Source organism: Bombus bifarius, unplaced genomic scaffold (genome assembly GCF_011952205.1).
Source record: "Bombus bifarius isolate JDL3187 unplaced genomic scaffold, Bbif_JDL3187 scf7180000009125, whole genome shotgun sequence".
Classification (NCBI taxonomy): Eukaryota; Metazoa; Arthropoda; class Insecta; order Hymenoptera; family Apidae; genus Bombus; species Bombus bifarius.
The window spans coordinates 6,357,955-6,372,279 of NW_022884914.1; the positions used below are offsets into that span (position 1 = coordinate 6,357,955).

Sequence of the window (14,325 nt, forward strand, 5' to 3'; positions counted from 1 at the left end):
CGAAGGAAAAACCGCGTATTCGATGACGTCGTTTCTTCTTCGCCGTGCGAAGTTGCTGGAACGTAAATGGATCGCTTGTAATTTCAATTAACGTTATCCAATGTCGCGACTTTATTGAGTTATTAGATGAATAGAGATGCGTTTTCAATCAAATGCTCGACCGTGAGTAATCGCGAGATTTGTTGTTTATGCGCATGTCCATTATGTAAGCGGCAACAGTACATTTCTGGTATTCGTGTACTATCTCATCCGTGTTGGCAGATATTTACGAGTTACGAGACTGTCTGATCGTTTCTGACGGAATTATTCGAAGAACGTGAAATGTAAAGCGTTTAGGGGAGGCGGTTCTCTGGCTGGGATAAGCGATCCTAATCTCCTGATCGTGGGTTAACTCAATTCTCGAGTCGATACGTTCGCGCAAGTGGTATTTACAAATGTTGCTTGTCATCGGTAAATCTTTTTATCGTGCAAATAAATTAATTGGTGCTCAGCTTGGTTAAAGAATAGGTCAATTTTATGCTCCACCGATTTGTATGGTCGTAGAAAGCTAGTGAATTTTGTATATCTAGAAACATTCATTGGCTCGTACGATTTTTAAGAGAAAATTTTTTCGTACTTGAAAGCGAATATTTTACGTAGTGAGTCATTTTATGTTATTTCTTAACGTTTCTTACTGTATTAGTTTGCAATTTGAGGATTGTTAGAGTTGTTGCGAGTATATCAACGTTTTTTCTCGATTACTGCAACGCTTAAGCAATCGTTTAAATAAAAATATATAAAAGGTAGAAAATATTCCCAAGTGTAAATATCGAATGTTTCCACTCATGCCGATTCGACAATTTTTACGTAGATTTTTGCAGAAATTACTCAAACATGATATTTTTAGTGATACACGAGTACCACGCGATTTTTAGCGAAAAGAATGTTCGTAACGATATAAACGAATTCGAAAAGAGCGACGGCAGTGCATACAAAAAGGACATAAGCCATGGGAAGCACAAAGGAACAATGAACGCCGAAACAGGTAACTGAAGAGTCTAACCCCTGAAAGTCTGATGATAATCGTGATGACGTTCAAAGATTTATATTCGATCTACCGCGTTGACGTAACTTCAAAAGGGTATCTGACGCTTTTGCCGATACCACCAAAGGCATCGCCATTTTACCGTGCTTTTACAGATATTATCCACAATATCGTAACAGCAATAAATAGCGCGATATGAAAAAGTAAACTCGTTCGATTTTAAAATTCGTGGTGTCGATTCTCTTCTATACTAAATCACGATTCTCGTTTATCGCCGTAATACGTTACCAATGCCCCCGTTTTTACGAAGTCGAACGTTCGTGAGAAGAATGGGAGAAAGGTTAAATTCCTCCTAGAACCACGGGCGTGTGTAGCCAATGTACGTATATAAAAAGTAGAAGAAAAAAAGGAAGAAAGAGAACGACTAGATATGAAATATTTAAAAATCAAAACCGATGCACGCGTTCTGATAATAATTGCGACAATGTTCTTCGTATCTCGTCGGGTCATTGTATGCAGATCGAAGAACACGACTGGTATTCAGTGGGTTCAGTGGTATATTACGTATTCGAAGAGTATCGTGACCGTAATGGCGTGTATGAGACGGTGAACAATTCGAACGCACCACTGACGAATGCATTGTCAACCGAAGCAACGACCGATCAAAGCGTATCGAGCATTCGAACGCCCAAACGATCGTAGCTTCGTTCGCTTCCATGAGAAAGCTGCGATCGATTATTCACATTCGCGGGTCGGTCAAGAACCGTGATTCATCATCGATCCGGACAGTTCCCGATGTTTTTGCGTACACGCGCCTTCCCGTCGACTTTGCTCGATCGTTCGACGCGCTTCGATACGATATATCATGGTGCAATGATGTTAAATGATTTATAATTGATGTAGAAGCCACTGTGAGCTCGATAACTGTCGATCGATCTTTAACTATAAACACCGAGTGGAACAGCGATACTATTGTCCTTAATTGAAATTTGAGGAGAGACGTCGTTGCTCCGTTTATATAACGATTCGAAACATGATTTTTCTAATGGCAGGGAATAGTTTATAAATATACAGGAAATCGTTATAAGAAACATTGTTCGAAATAAGAAGGAAGTACGTTCGGAACGTAAGATGAATGAAACGTATGTAAGAAACGCTAGGCAAATTTCAACAATGGCTCGGTGCTATTGTGATTTTCATTCTGGCCAATTGTTCGCTTGTCCTCGAACAAATAGCCATAAGCGATTCCGTCGACTTGGAACAGTTAGAACACGAATATACGTAGCCAGCGATCTTACAATTTGAAAGTTCCCGGTTTCGATCGAGAACTTTAAAAAGTTCTCCATATAAATATTCAAAATTTATAAAAACGTAATAAAGAGTACGCCAAATTGAGAAATTTATCGAAACTTTTATTCCAGACATTCTATTTGATTGCGTATGGAGGATCTATTCTCAGAAGGTACAGAAACTATTCACCCCATTCTCAGCTGTGCCATTTATTACTATACGTCCTATCCATTAAGCATGAGAAACACTTAAGAATAGAATCTTTCAGGCTGATCTATTTTCTGGCATGAAATTTTTAATGGAGACGATCCATGTTTAGAAGCGAGAAGTGGAACCTTTCCATGATCATCAACTGGATTGTCTTCGTACCGTCTTCCACGAAGCGATCAAAGTGCATCAATCCGCTCGTAGACTATCCCCTTTCGGTCTGTGACGCAAATCGGAGCTGGATTCGTTCGCCTTTTTCTTCATCGATTCTCACTGATTCACTTCGACCTGCCACTCTTGTTTCATAACGAGCGCGAAACCGGTGAAAAATAGATTTCACGCGAAACGTGATTTCAGTGCCTCGGTCTCGTCTGCGCGTTGCATCAAATTTTGCAAATAGCAGCAAGCAATAAGTCCAGATATAGTGAGTAGAACAAGGTCCATAGAGGAAATGCCTGTTTCGTGGATCGATCGGTCTTCGTCTCTCCGAGTTGTTTGAGACTGTTTGAAATTGTTTTACTTTTACTCTATTCTTGGCCGTTATGACGTAAGATGAAAATACATATAAGGATCGTTGTCGAATGAACGCAAACACTGAGCTAGCCTTGTCATCAAACTGCAATATCCTCGGCAAATAACAGGTAGTACGATACTTTTTATTATCTTCACTCTTCACAAGTTAACGATGTATTATAATAATTTAAGCGATTGAGTATTGTCTTAAACCTACACGCGCGTTAATAAGTAAAATACCTATTAACTAAAACGTGCAATCAGTGAAATTTGCCTATCTTTTACGTCAGAATAGCCCATCCGCTTTTAAATTAAACGCAACCGTATCACATTCTTATCTGCAATTGCAATACGCTGACGCTTGGATCCCGTTTTGCCCGAAGCATCAATTGCTAAAACGTGTTACGATTTAACAATCGATCGAATTTATGATCCGTATCAAGCTCACCTTCCATCTCTACCATAGTCAGTACGTAAATCCCACCGCACCGTGACCTTTCCTCCCCTGACCATAGCGCAACTACAACTTCGATTGAAACCTCGGCAAACGATCTCACCAGCGTTCCATCGGAAATTTTTCTTCAGAGCTTTCCTCTCGTTTCGGGATCGGCGGATTTTGCCCGATAACCTGCCAGCGATATCATCGGCCGAGATATATCGTGGCCGACGACTCGCCCACGTTTCCCACTCGTGTTCTATATGTAGTGAAGGGTGTGTGCAAATGGTTACACGGAGCAAGTGCTAGGCGTGGCTCATAGAGGAGAAATAAGAAAGGGATCCGTGGTCTCTCTCTTTCTCTCTCGTGGCAATATCGACTGGAAAGGCCTTAACGTTACCGCTGGAGCGACGCCACCGGAATGTTAACTTCCCATGGTGGGTTTCGTGATCGACGCACGAAAAGAAAAGGCCAGTTTCGACCGGGTCTCTCGCGGCAAGGCGAGCGTGATCGAATCCCGGATTCGCCGTGGCAAGGTCGTGATCCCCGACCATGTTGAGAGAGTGCATCGACAAGCCTTTTTTCAAATTCTATCAGCAGGATGCTCTTCGACGATCCTCCCTGCGCTTTGTCCTGCCTCCTTGCTTTCTTTTTCTTTACGTCCGTTTGAATATCATGCGTCAGACTTGGCCATCATTTCCATTGTATCCAACTTTTTCGGCTGAGAACAGCGCAGAAGCAGATACGAATCGCTCAGAAACAAAATTGATCGACTACGTGAATAATCAGGGAATAAAGAAGAATGTGTTAAATACTGTAATGGGAAAATTTACGATTGTTTATGTTATTCCCTTGCAATAAATGAAGTTATAGAGGTAAATCCTTAGTTTTTTGAGATGTTACGATACTAATCGTTTATTCAGCAATTATTTCTAAGTATACTGTATACGCTCGAGAGAAGTATCAAAAAAAGGGAAATTTGTAATTGAATTGGCTAAAGTAACCGTTTGGAGAGCGATCGCATTGGTTACGCGTGTTTATCGAATCGGTGGTGTTTCGGTAGAGAAATAAGTTAATCACCGCAATCCGGTGATTGTGCAACAAGCAATTGACAAGTAGTCATTAATTTATCTCTATCCTTTAAGTCTACTTAAAAATAAGTGGAAACTATTTCTAACTGTGCAGCTATAAAATATGCATAATCTTTGTTTTACACTTTCTTTCCTACAATTTTCACCTCATATGTCTGAATGCCGCTGTATTCTTAATAAAACTGTTGTAGATCGTATATTGTACTGGAAGAGTGTTATAACTACAACATAAGTGACTAACTATGATTTCCATTATTACCAAGATCTTCCAATATTACTCCTTTATTACGGGAGCAATGGAATTGAATTTCCCAGTAAGCAGCCTGGAAGGTCTTGTCAAAAGTCTCAACGAAAATGTTTCATGAAACGGACGAGTCGTCCCGAGCGATATAATCGCGATATTCATGGCTCGCGCCATGAATTACCGCCACGTAACAGTTCCTTAGGCATTTTCGCTACAAAGGAACGCGAATACGAGAAATTGAATGACGAAACAGCGCCTGAATATTAATGTTCATTGCCCGTGGCTCAACATGCATTATAATCCAGACGAGAATGCAAAACACATTTCGTCCGAACTATTTCCAGCGTTTCACGAACGAAAAGTCCCGTCGCGATAAAATTCCTTACGAAACGATACGAACGAATACCGCTAATTCATAATCTCCTCCTTTTGACGAGAAGTAAGAACTAGGTTCGATCTGACGATGCTATTCTTAGGATACGATGAATTTCAGAGAAACAGCGACGTAATGTTTCTTCGATTCTTCACTCGTCAAACAATGGTGGAGGATTTCGCGTATGTTACGAGAGCACAACGAAATAAATTCGCGTTACAATTCGCGAAAGAGCCACAAATAGGGAAAGAAAATGGCCTTAAATCTTCTCCAGTAAGTCTTTGCTTTCTTGTAAACTTTCACCGTAACGATAATTCTTCGCGTTATATTTCCGTGAAATTCAATAGCATTTGTTTAAAAAATTGTCACATTTTGCATCCCTTTAAATATCCTGTTTTTTATCGACTCGTATAGACTCGTAAGTCTTGATATTTTTCCCTCTTTACAGCATTAATGGCGTTGCGTGCTATTCGAACGAACTGCAAATACGCGATTTCTTTCGGTTGACTAATATGGAAAACGTATAGATACCTAGACGTGAATAGGCAAATTCTACGAATGAGAACGCACGAATACGGAGATTTTACGCATAAAACGCACGAACAATTAAGGTTACGTTCACCGATAATCGCCGCCGTTGTACATTTTTCTCTTCCTTCATTCTACATTTACTTCGAATGCAGCTATGACGTGCATCCGATATCTCGCGTTTCTCATAAAGAAATGCATTCGTATAAATTCAAGTTTTTACCGTGGAAAGCACAACGATTTACCTTTATAGGATACGAACGATTTCGATATCCGATGACTGGTAATTGGCTCGAAGTATTGGAAATTATTTTAGGTATTGCAGCGTCGTGAATTCAAAGTGAAAGAGGCCTTTGTACAGATATTACAGAGATATGAAATAATATTCTCAGAAGCTATACTTATCAACTTCATAAATTTAAATGCATAGAAAAGTGAGAATTATAAATATTATTTTCATAAATTTATTTTCGCTGTAAAATATTTCCTCTCACAATTATGCACATTCTATTTTTAATTATTAGTCACGGGAAATGTTCCTCAATGATGTCGTCCGTTTCTCAACTATAAGATAAAAGAAATTCCTATGTATATAGTATGAAATACTTGATGCTATTGCATTCTTTCTCTGGAAAATTTCATGTAACTTCAGAGATTTTCCTGCATTTTGGAGAATTTCCTACCATTTCCAACCTTCCTGTGTCTTCAAATTTTTCAAGAACCTCCAACCGAACGACAACGATTTCACAATGATCACACGTATAGCAAGATACGCGTTAATAATGTAGGTAGCCCTTTCTCCGATACTTTTCCAGGCGACAAGACCTGAAAGCTTGTCAACTCTCGCAAGAAGACAATAGGGCGGTTCGAGCGTAAAGATCGAATGCGAACAAGCGCGGAAAACACCGAAAAGGAAAGGACGCGAGTTGAATCTCAACGAAATCGCGGCGAAAGCGACGGATGTTAGCGGTAATATGCAGCGGCGAGCAATGACACTTTCGCTAGTCGCTCTTCTTCTTCTATAGAAGGTCATTGTACGTGTAAAAATACAGACAACACGCTGACGGAATTCGTAATGAGCGATGGAACAAGAGCGGCCGCGTTTAAGTAGAATTTCTAATTCCGCGAGCGAAAGGGAAAATCGGTCGGAGGAAAGTTCTGCCGGCAATGCCGATGAATCGCAAAGCAGACACACGTCGCATCGTCCTTTTTCACGCACATTCAGATCAGAGTAGATGAGATTTGTTCTCAAGTTATCGAGAATATTGCCTTGACCGAATGATTCGCATAGTTCCTTGTGATGTTTAATTAAATCGTGACCTAGTTACAAGAAAATCAGATGATAATTCTTATTGACTGCTTGTATATGAAGCATCGCGTATTGTATCGAAATATCGATTACCTGTACATTAAATAGTTTTAAGACCAGTTACATTTTCTAATTTCCCTTTTGCTTTAAATTAAATTCAATGAAAGTCGTGTAATAAAAAAATTATATATCTATATCAGTTTTGATCCAAGACGTATGCAACGGACACATATATCAAATGTTAATCAATATGATTTTTGTATTTGATCTGAACGTTCTGTTGTAACTTTTCTTTTTTATACCGTACATGACACGCGTTAATAAATATCTGTACTTATTCAATGATGGAACAATTTTATAAGCTTTGTATACATGGCAAATACAATTTATATCCTTCATCAGTGCACGGCTCGTGAACACTAATTCATTAAGTAAATGTCCTTGCTTCGTTAACTTGAGGCAAAGAGAAGTCAGCAAGGCGTATGTAATGCCGTTTGATTTTTTAAAAGCTTACGAGTATCCAAGTTGCCTTTCTTTATTCAGATTCTACGTCACGTTCCACTAAACGTATGAGACGTATCGATCTATCTCGTTATAGCTTGTTTTACGCAAGAATTTCCAAATTTGCATTAACACGACTGGACAAACACTATAAAACTGTTTTCGTAGATTCTTGTTTGCGCTGAGATCCGTTTGCTTTAATCATTCTGTTATCGAACTCGCGTGTTTGTAAGCCTAGTTTTTATAGCAGCCGTATTTTATCACAATGTTCTCCGAAGATTTATTCGCCACAAGTGAATGAAGCTCTTCGTTCTTCGCATAAAAATTTTATACGGCTTATTTATAACGTTTGAGAAAAGAACTGCTAGATATTATTAAAGAGAAACAGTGTATTCAACTGCACGCAATCAGAAAATTACGCTCGCATCGAGATCTTCCATGCCGTCCCATTGTCGTTGACTCAATTACGGTCACGTTAAATGATTAGTTCTAATCGCAAACTAACGAACCACGAGTTTCATAGTTATTATTCAACTACTAACAATCATCGTCTCGACGAACCTACGTCCTAACGACTACTGTGCTGAAGATTTTTTCGTTCTAACCATTCGCACACGTTAGATTACATCGTTCAATTTCACCGATCAATTTGCATCTATAGCTTTCCCACTTATCCAAACCGAATAAGTATATCAAAAATAGAAAAAATCAATTCTGAAATTGTTCTTATTCCCACTACTAAGATGGGCTTTAATGGAAGTTTACATGTTATTGTATACGATTCTACGCAACACAATCGCTGCTGTCGCGAGAAACAGCACGAGAACCTCGGAATCTCTTCTGTCCCATCGTTCAAATCACCGGAACGAACGAGCAGAATTCCAAGAAAAAGAATGCAACTGCTCATCCCTATTTCGGTCACGTTCGTGTTGAATGATTGTACAAGCACCGGTACACTGTTCCAGAAAGCGAAAAAATAAAAAAAGAAAAAGGAAAAACAAAGCGACAGGGTATCTCCCCAGATTTCTACGTCACAGATTGACAGAGAAAAGCAAAAACAGGGATAACGCAGTTAACTTGGTGACTTTATGGCGAGAAAAAGAAAGCTGAGACTTATGCAGTGAATTGTTACATCTCGCGACCAATTTTTTCAGAAATTATATTACTATAGATCCAAGGAGATATTATATCGTATTGTTACTCATACTTATTTTCGAAACAAATTTTACCCGAGCTGGAATTAAACACAAATTTCTCTCATAATCTCAGCTGCGCGATAAAAGCGTTTGCTTTGAAACAAGAAGCGTACAATAGGAAGATACTGAAGAGTAACCGTTTAATATGTCTAATAACAAAGTAACATTATTTTCAAAAGCGTCGGCGTATATTGTAGCTGAGCGTACCACTACAGGATTAAAGGCCGTGACATCAAGCTACGCACCGGGGAACAACCTTTTCGCCGTGATCTTGAAATTAACCAGCCCGTCCCGGTTCTCAAGATACGCCACGATAAGTCACCTGTGAGAAACAGCATTCTCGGCTTTTGTGCGAAATTGCGGGAAAATACGCTGGCGCGTAGACACCTCGTGAGTTGGACGACAATGGGCGCGTGTCGTGGGGAAAAGAAAGAACTATCGAAACGACGGGAATACTGGACAGGTTTAATTAAGAGCTCGCGAACGTCGACATTTATCGCGTTCCATTGTTAGGACCGCTCGTCTCGAAATCATCGCGGCAACTGTTTGTCAGAAGCTGGTAGATCAAGCACCGCGCGAGATCGTGTTAATGAGAGATTCGAGGTGCACGGTCGTTTCTCATGAAATTACAACGAAGAAAATTTCTCGAGTTTCCCTGGGTATTATTCAGACGAGAGAAGAAAATCAGGAAGTGTCGTATTATTCATGCTGAAAATTGGTCTCTCTCGGTTCGTGCGCGCTGACTGCGTTTCCGAGACGCACAGTGACTAATTAAACATAATTAGAGAGGCTGATATGAATCTTAATAACGTCGAGATATTGGTCGTGTTGTTGATTCGTAGACGTAGAGCTATTCGCGGATCGATCGCGACAAGTAAATGTAGTAAATTGATAAGGTACACGAGGTAAGCTTCCTGCTTCCGTATTGGATATATCTGGATCGTTTAAGCGACGTTTAATTATTGTATAATAGTTCGGTCGTATCCTGAATGAAGCAATCAAACTCCGTTTAACCCATTAAAGACTAAGGCTATCGTAACGTTACAAATACTTCAGTTTTTTTTCAATTTCATAAAATTGTAGTATATAGATAGAAAAAATAGTAGAAAAAGGAAATATCAAGGGAATCTTTGAAATTCATTTTCGTAGCCAGAACGTTGAAAAACAGAATTCGATAATGTAAATAGACCGAAAAAGAATTGAAAATGAAAGGTCGTGTTAACGCAATAGCTATCCTTAATGCAGACTGTATTAATGGCGTCCCGAATAAACGTTATCAAAAATCTGACAACCGAATAAACGTATCGTCTGTTCTCTCTCGATCATCGCAAAAATTCCAAACCACGACCTTCCCAACCACTATGTTCATCTTTGATACTATCTCTACCACGAAAAAAATTTTGGGAAATATTTCGGGTGGCACAGCATGGCGCCAGAATATCGGTAACGGCGGCGTGGCCGAGGAAGGTCACGACCATCGGCGACCTTGATACCAAGAATCTCTTCCGATGACTCACGCACGCTAGACACACCGCTTCGAAATAAACACGCATCCTCATGCGGCCGGCGATCTTCTCGCGGGAATCGAACCGACTTCGGAACGTCCTTAGTTTCGTGTGTGCTGACTCAAGAGGTTCCTGGGAAAAACGTGAATGAACGATCAAGTCTTAAAAATAACCTCCTGACCGTTGCAGTCTGGCTAGCTACTGTTTCAGGATGTGCGTCACTCGATTGTTCGTCATAATCCGCGGCTCGACGATGCCGTCAGAGACCGAGAATACTATGTCATCGACGTCGGCATAGAAGATTGCATACAGGACGTGACGACACGAGAGGAATTGATGGATCATCGAGTGGAGCAGCGTGCGTTCCACCAAATATGGTCAGCGAGATCGGATCCTAAGATCGATAATGATGCAGCGGTTTTGACAAGCGGAGCTTGGAATTTTGGATAGATCGATTGCTGCAGAAATTCGACTGGTTCGATCCTATTTGGGGACGATGCACGGGCATATACTAAATAAGGCATTGGGGAATGCGAATCCTCGTGTTACTGAATTATCCGAGGCGAGTAGAAATGCAAATGTACGAGCGTAGGATCGAAAGTCTGGTCTGTTTGATTGGGATGCAGTTTTTGGTCGTTGCATGAGAAATGAGTTTTTTCTCCTTTGATTTTGCTCGCGACGTGTCAAAACAGTATAAAAAAAAAGCATGCCTTACTTTGTTATGATCGTAAATTTCACGATCTTCGTGAGCAAGAGATTGTTGGAACTGTGTCGAAAACATGCCGAAAATTTGTGCTTCATTGTCTATGGAAATATTAAAACTCTGGTAAATTATCTTAGATATCGGAATATCGATAGTAAAAATTATTTAGTGAAGATTTTTACATAATAATCTCAAAAAAACTTCTTTAATATTAAAACTCGGTAGATTTCAAAGAAAGGCTTCTATCAATACCAAAAGCATTCATTTTAAGTAAATAAATAAAAATGCCGAATATTTATCAAAAGAATTATCTCTCAGAGTTAATTTTGCGATAAAAACGTTCTAAACTTGGATCGTCGAGGTTTATATCAAATTTACGACAAAGTACGAATAAAACGGAGAAGTCCACTGATTTAAATACTCTCGAAAATTTTCCTCCTGCCGATATTTAAAATATAAGTCACAAACAGACGGAGAATGTTAGATCGAAAAGTATTAATAAATTTAAGAAATACAAGCAAATATATATGAAGAAACTCAAATTGTTCTTGGGTCTAAAACGCGTTTCACACAAACGAAGGTAAGAAGGAAAAAAACAATTCCATGTCGTTAATGATAATTCCTAGTCCTTACACAATGTGACGAACGGAAGTGGATAAATCACTTGTAACATCAGAGATCGCACTTTGCGTGATACGTTTGGTCTTCAAGTTCACGTCTGCGACGCTTCTTTTCACATTTACTTTTTATTTAAACGAACGTAATAAAAACAGATTAAACTTTCTCCTCCTCTTCTTCCTACTCGTATCATTTATTTCTAGGGGAAAGAGTCCTAAGAGAATACAAACGTGCCATACAATGTAGAAACAATAAATTTGAGAAACTCGAAATTCGACCGAACGAAAAAGGAACCGACCTTGTGGAATAATATACATAGATCGATCGTGCTCGTGACTCGACATGGCCGATGCTTATCAAAGATGACGATGAAATTTCGTGGACGCGTATTGGACAAGTGGGCCAAACTTCCGCGCACGATCGTGTTTATTGCACGTGACCGGCATCACGGAACATTTATGCGCGCTCTTTCGCGCGCTGATATAGACTCATGCACGTGCCATAAAAAAGAAAATTTGCACTGTCACGCGAATTGCAAGCACGTCGCTCTTAATCACTAATTATAAAACAATTTATCTGAAGTTGCAGGAGTTATATGTAAACGGAAATTATTTACACTTGGTGTTGATAGTGCTAAAAAAAGGTTGGCGTGTTTTCGTCGGAATGTAAATTAACCTTTCTAGCGATCTAAATAAAGATTCATTTTTTCAATCCCTTCTTGACATTTTTATGAGTTTTAGAATTTACAATCCTGAGAATCTTTAACGTAATGACTGCCACGTCAGACATATTTGGTTGATGCTCAGGCAAGAATCCGTCATTCATTGTCGAATTACTCAGTTATCATGTATAGGAATGATTACTACATACGGTAGAGTATTATTTCGTTCCGTACGTCTACTTTGTACAAACATCTTTCACACACCGCGACAGAAGTTTCTTGATAATCTTTATGCCAAAAAAGTACACGATGACCTGGAAACCTCGGGCATTATCAAAAGCAGCGATTGCAGGGTACGAGACGCTTCAACAACTTTGCTGTGTCTCGTTACCGTGCTTTCACGTTCGCACTATAAAAGGACCTGGCAATAAAACGCGGAGGAAAAAGAAAAAGCGAAAGAAAGGGGAATAAACACGCGACAGTTGTTAGCCGAGATCAGTGGCCACGTCAATTAACATGCAACCGACGCGCGACTTACAATTCACGCGAGGTGATTCCTGAGTGGCACGATCGTCGATAGACCCGAAGTGTCTGTTTCCGTGCTTGTTACCGCGGTGACACGATCGGTCGCCTAATAAGCGTCCACTGTGGAATGTTGGGCGATTCTATGGACCCTGACGTGGTCCTTTGACAGATCGTGGCTGCTCGATTGAGACATTAACCCGCCACGGGCGAAGGAACGCGAGAGCCTAACGAGACACACGTAAGGATTTACGTAAAGGAGCGCAGCACGCGTCTCGCGACGTAACAGAGTTATTTCCGAACTCGCGAATCGCGAACAAAAATCTCGCGCGCCGTCTCGACGGCCACGCGAACGAGAAGACCAGTTGCGAATACCTATTTCATAGAGTCACCGCGGAATCGATCGGTAAAAAGCAGGTTTTCCCAAGCTCGTTTCCGTTTACGACTGCGAACAAGCGATCGTATCGCGTTGCATCAGTGGTATTACGAAAAAATTATTTAATTGGACAACTTGATGGAAATATTGGTCGACGACGGGAGAATTCTTGCCTCAAATGGATTAGAATCCTGTTCCAAGTAACTTCTGTCGTATTGTTACTAATGATTAACCTCTACGATCTAACATTGCTATTGTGAATAGATCTATACAGAGAATGTCGTAAGCATTTATTATATCAAGACACGACAAATTGTCAAATATTGGATGGACACGATGTATGACAATATTGCTCGATCATAGAGTATCAAGGGATTGTGAAAGAGTTAATTTGAGAACGTGATTTCCTAGGTGAATAACATTAAATGTGTTTGGCAACACTGATAATCGAGGATTAAGAGTCATATCGTTAATGTGCCGATTCTTCAAAGGTAAATTGCTTACTCATCTTCGTCGATCAAGGAATCTCTTCTATAATCAATTAGTACCTTTTGTCAGTAGATCGTACGATACGGAACATTGACAAAGCCTTCCATTCTGGTGACCGTATGAAATCACTGGATTAAATTCGAGATCTTCGATGACGAACTTAAATATTTGTGAAACTGGTTTTTACACTTTACGCAATTATAAGTCAAAGCTTCTGGATGGCTTACATAATTTATAAAAAACTAGAAAGAATGTTAAATTCTAATATTTGACGATCCTGAAATTGGCAAATGTGTCCTGGTTTCTTTACGAAAGCAGTTTCTAACGTTCCATTAACACGAATTAGCTTCATTAGCGATCAGAATAACTACAATTGTAAATAGAAGATCTAGTTTGGTAACGGCGCGTTCACATGCTTGGAGGAAACCTAATCACAATGTTGACGAAACATGGTGAAAAAGAACACAGTTTACACTCGAGAACCTCGAATATTATTAACACATATCGTGGCTGTCACGTAAAAATACGAATTCCGTAGACTACCTGCCAAGTGTCAGCGAAGCTGAAACAAAACGATACGTCACTCTAATTCTTAAACTTTTCTTCAAAACTTATGTCCTTTCAAAAATAAAACGCACCAGCTGAATCCTCTAGACGTAATACAATATCCTACGACTTTTCTTCGAGGAAACTTCGATATTACTTTATTCCTGCAAGTTATTTTGTTGTTTATATCATA

General features: G+C 39.7%; 1 protein-coding gene across 1 annotated transcript in view; it reads right to left on the bottom strand.

The window, feature by feature from the left end:
* Positions 1 to 14,325, bottom strand: part of LOC117213798 (N-alpha-acetyltransferase 15, NatA auxiliary subunit) — a 45,196-nt gene that overhangs the window by 10,615 nt on the left and 20,256 nt on the right. The gene's annotated exons all lie outside the window — the stretch shown is intronic.